The 5,602-nt window shown below is 32.2% G+C and overlaps 1 pseudogene; it reads right to left on the reverse strand.

Moving 5' to 3' along the window:
- Positions 1–3,906: 3,906 nt before the first annotated feature.
- LOC141494995 (ubiquitin-ribosomal protein eS31 fusion protein-like) lies at positions 3,907–4,383 on the reverse strand (annotated as a pseudogene).
- Positions 4,384–5,602: the final 1,219 nt, after the last annotated feature.

Here is a 5,602-nt window from a genome sequence, read left to right on the forward strand (position 1 = left end):
ACACAGCACCCCTTCACTCATGTCTAAATCAAGTGCTTGTCATGACAACAATCTCCCTTATGTCATGGTCTTCTTTGAGAACTTTTTACTTTAGTCTTTTCACCTATTTCCTCAGCATTTCTAGAGAAGATCCCCAACCCTCACATGAGACAATAACAATTTGAAATTATTTCTTTGGCAATGCAGAATTCATTTCTGAATTAATGTGACATTAAAATAATTGGTACCCCACAGACAAAAATAATTAAGAACTTATGGTTGCCCAAAATAGAAATTCAAAAGACTTAAGAGTAACAAGAATAACCCTCCCCCAGGTCCTTCCATTTATTTATCTTGATCAGTGAAAAGTTGAAATTGCAAACCAATCAAAGCTTTGTCTCATCTGAGACAATAAAAATTTGTCTCATTTTTAATTAAACAACATCTCCACGCCTGGGTGTGAAGTTTACACAGCTGCATCTATTAATTATGATCTTCAAAGTAGGCCACCTAGCACTTACATTGAATGATTTATTGACACCAACAATGCAAATGTTACACTCTTTTTCAAACATTCTTGGAAACTTTAGGACAGAACAGATAACCATTTTATTTAGAGAATGCTGACTTCATTTGTGCCTCAGTCATGTGCACATGACTACAATATTAATACTAATTGGATCAATGTAAATGATGTTGACAGATTTTCATCATTGATTGATGTAAAAAGATACATATTTCTGATGAGAGAATGAATAATTCAAGGTCAGAAGAAACATGTCTTAATCATTTGATGTGAACTTTATTGAATGATCAATGATTAGTCCTTCTAAAAAATATGTGTGACATACTTTTAAATTTTACTTAAAAGAGCTGTTATTAACTTGAGCCTACATTATTAGCATAGATTATAACCACCTTCACAATTGCACTTCTTACTATAAATTTTCACACATTGAAGGAAAATATAAAAATGGTAGCAATCACTTTCTTATCAAAAAGCAGCAAAATATCACAATGAGTTTCCTTTTAATTTGACACATTGATAAAATAACTTATTTCCAGAAACCAAGGTATAGAAATCAGCCACACTACTCCTACACTATAGGCCATGTTATTATCAATGTAATACTCACATAAATAAGTACTAGAAGAAATAAACTTCTACCTAACCTCTGTAATCAGGTTCTACTCTTCCTTTGGTGCTAGGAAAGTAAAATCAAGGAAATGATCTTTACTAACACCCTCTAGATGAATTACAGTGATTGAAGGCTCTTAGGAGATACAAAATTGTCTAACAAAATAAAGGTTGATTCAGAGATTTGAATATTCATCATAGGATTATTCAAGAACCTATGATTATTCCATTCATGAGGAGGCTAGAAAAATATATCACAATGGTAAAATTATTTAATTGGAAAAGAGTTTTTATATTAGTGATTTTACTTCATTTTTTGGCCTTAATGTTTTTCTTGCCACTCACTTAGAAAAAGAAAAAAAGTCTGATCTTATATTTCAAGTCAAGTTCTGTACTATTTCATAGAATATAAGAATTCCATAGTAGAAAAAGACATTGTAGTCCAATCTGTGGTTCAAGAAGAATCTCTTTTTAATATCTTCAACAATGTGATTATTCAGATTTTTCTTGAACATCTCCAGGGAGGGTGATCATTCTCTCAAAGGAATTCATTCTGAATTGGAGAGTTGTTTTAAATGCTTCTTGTCAATTTTCATTTTTTGCTTCTCTATAAGACCTATGAATTGAAGTAAAATAAGTTTCTCTTTCACAGAATCACCTTCAAAAACTTGAAGGCAGTCATTACATCCTCCTGAAATCTCTCTTGAGAACACCACCATATTTCTTTCAATCATTCTTCTTATATTTCCTTTGGGAATTGTTATCTTTCTTCGTTTATTAAAGGTAATAAAATTATTTTCTCTAGAGATTTCCCTTTTTTTGTCTGAATCTGGACTCTTCTTTCCTCAATCTGTCACATTCATTTTCTTCTCAGGACAAATTTAATTCTGCTTTCCTATCTAAATTTTCATTTTCAGAGGACACCTAGGGGGTGCAGTGGATAGAGCACCGGCCCTGGAATCAGGAGGATCTGAGGTCAAATGTGACCTCAGACTATTAATAATTGCCTAGCTATGTGGTCTTAGACAAATCACTCTTAAATATAGTTAAAAGAATAAATTTTCATTTTCAGGAAGGAAATAACTTTGTTGTAATTCCATGTAATTGCAGATTGTTTATCAAAAAGACAAATGCATATATCCCCAAAGAAAGATTCTCTACCCATAATTCATTAAGTTCCAGGTAGTAAAAGCAGATACATATATGTGAGCTATATTTTAACTTTTTAATTATTAACTCTACATTCTGCCAAAATCAGCTTTATGATATTATTCATTAATCTGTTTAAGATAGATTCAGAAACATGACTAAGTTGAATTATGCACAAGACTTCAAACTCAGTTGCTCTAATCTGGAAGCACTAACTACATTTCTACTTGGAACTCAGCAGGCACTCATATGCATTGCGGGAAAGTTAATTGAGCATAAATACTTAGCTAATATCTTCATTTTTTTTAGGTTTTGCAAGGCAATGGGGTTAAGTGGTTTGCCAAAGGCCAAACAGCTAGGTAATTATTAAGTGTTTGAGGTCAGATTTGAACTTAGGTATTCCTGACTTCAGGGCCAGTGCTCTATCCACTGCGCTACTTCAGTTTAGATATAGAGTATTGGAGGAAAGATGTTGCATGAAAAAAGAATTGGACAAAAAAAAGATTTGTAAAAATGTTTTAAATTTGGAGGGATCTGACAAGAAGGACTAATGAAAAATAAATTTAATTTTTGTTTAGATTAATATGCCATTTTAATATTTTTCTTCTGCCCTGAAATAAACCTAGACATTTCAACATTTTCCATAAGTAAATAGTATAGAAAAAGAATAATAATAATAATTTATAATATTCATAATTATAAGTAGATTTTATATAGTAATTTGAGGATATTTATATGTTATTTCATTTGATGCTCAAATCAAGTTTAAAATAAAGGTGATTTTATCATTTCTATTTTTCATATAAGGAAATGGAGGTTAACAGAAATTAAGCCAATTCAAATAAGCAGTTTATTTAATTCAGCTTTTAGGTAAAGTTAACCACTTAATCTAGGAGAAAAGAGCTGGTGTTTCAGGTCTTCTTGACTCTATTTTAGCAGTTGTTTTGCTATTTCATTTACTTACATTTAGGGAATAGAATATAAGGTTTTTAAGGTCAATTATCATTTTATATTTTATTTTATTTTCTTCAAATATATGCAAAATCAAATTTCAACATTCACTTTTAAAAACTTGAGTTCCAAATTCTCTCCCTTCCTTCCATCCCAATACCCCTCATTGAGAAAATAAATTATTTGATATAAGTTAAAAAGGTGTAGCTTGAAAAATACTATTACAATATTCATATTATAAAAGTGAAACTTAAGACTTCCCTAAAAAAGCCTGAAGAAAAATAAAAGTTAAGAATGGCATGCTGCAAACTCTATTCAGATACCATCATCTCTGTTTTTGGGAATGGATAATATTCTTTATCATGTCCTTCAGAATTCTCTTTGTTGATATCGTTGAGTAAAAGTAAGTCACTCACAATTGTTCACCCAACAACATTGCTATTATTTGGTACATAGTACATTTCCCATTGCATCTGTACATGCAAACTTTTTACTTAAAGAAACATATTCATCATTTCTTTAAAAAAAAACAGCATTTCATTTTAATCACATATAACAATTTGTTCAGCCATTATCCAGCTGACAATTATCCCCTCATTTCCAGTTCCTAGCCACAAGAAAAGAGATGATCTAAGTCAAAAGGTAGGCAAGTTTTTTAATAGTTAAATTCTTTATTAACACATATACATTTATTTGTCTTCTGGCTTGTTGAATCAGTAGGTTAGACAACACTTGCCACAATAATGCCTGTCAAAATGGCTAGCCATAAAGACTCCAGACCACATTTATCAGAAGGGCATTCCCATCGAAGGCAGCTAATCTTGCCATTCTCATCAACCTTATAGTACTTCAGAACAGCAAGTTTAACCTTCTTTCTCTCTTATGTTTGTTCTTTTTGGGAGTGGTTTAAGACTTCTTCTTTCTCTTCTTGGCACCACCCTGAAGCCTCAGAACAAAATGAAGGGTAGACTCCTTCTGTATGTTGTAGTCAGACAAAGTCCAGCCATCTTCCAATTGTTTGCCAGCAAAAATTAATCTTTGTTGATCAGGGGGAATACCTTCCTTATCTTATATCTTGGCCTTGATATATTTTCAGTGGTATCAGACAGCTCGACCTCGAAGATGATGGTCTTCCCTGTCAGCATCTTCACGAAAATCTGCATCATGCTGCTGGGTGCACCCCCTGATAGTGGATCTGAAAGAGGGTAGGCATGTTTTTAAGGGAATAGTTCCAAATTGCTCTACAGAATTGTTGAATCCTTTGACAACTTTTGCAACAGTGCATTAATGTCACATTTTTTTCCTATATTCCCTTTAACATTTGTCATTTTCTCTTTCTGTAGTATTTTCCAATCCATTAAGGATAAGGTAATACCTTAGAGTTGTTAAAACTGCTTTTCTCCTGTCAATAGAGGTTAAGGATATTTTTAGAATGATTTAAATAGATGGCATTGATAATATAATCTGAATACTGTTCATATCTTTTGATCATTTTTCAAATGGGAAATAGGCCTTTTTTATAAATTTGACTCAGTTTTCCATATTGAGAAATGAGGTCCTCATCAAAGAAATATTTTTTTCCCATAGTTGCTATTGCGAACTGTATTTCCTCTATCCTATTCCTCCAACCCCCATTTATTTTATTCTCTTTGTGCTTTCAAATGTCTTGAATTTAACTTCTCTATTCCACAATTTTCCTTCCCTTCTATCACCTATCCCCTACTCACTTTCCTCCAGGGCAATATACCTTTCTATTCCCAATTGAGTGTTCATGTTATTCTCTCTATGAGCCAACGCCAATGAGAGTAAGGCTCACTCACTCTCCCCTCACAATTCCCCTATTCCACTCTGCTCCAAAAACTTTTTAATTACCTCTGTTATGTGAAATAACTTACCCCATTCTACTCCTTTTATCTTGTTCTCCTAGTACATTCTACTCTCACCCATTAACTAATCCCCTCTTTTTAATATATAATCCCTTCAAATTCAGCTCTCACCTGTGCTTTTCCATATATGCTTCTTCTAACTGCCCTAATAAATGTGAAAGTTCATTCAGCTTGTCAGTATCTTCCATGCTAGAATATAAGCAGTTCAATGCCATTAAGTTCCTTATGATTTTTCTTTCCTATTTATCTTTTTTTGTGTCACTTGAGTTTTATATTTGAAGATTAAATTTTCTGTTCAGTTCTGTTCATTTTTATCAGGACAATTTGAAAGTTTCCAATTTCAATGAATATTCACTTTTTCCTTGAAAGTATATGTTCAGTTTAGCTGGGTAGTTAATTCTTGGTTGTAATCCCAGTTATTTTGCCTTCTGGAATATCACATTTCAAGTCCTACAATCCCTTTATATAGAAGTAGTTAAATTTTGTATTATCCTGACTG

The sequence above is a fragment of the Macrotis lagotis genome, chromosome 8 (assembly GCF_037893015.1).
Source record: "Macrotis lagotis isolate mMagLag1 chromosome 8, bilby.v1.9.chrom.fasta, whole genome shotgun sequence".
NCBI lineage: Eukaryota > Metazoa > Chordata > Mammalia > Peramelemorphia > Peramelidae > Macrotis > Macrotis lagotis.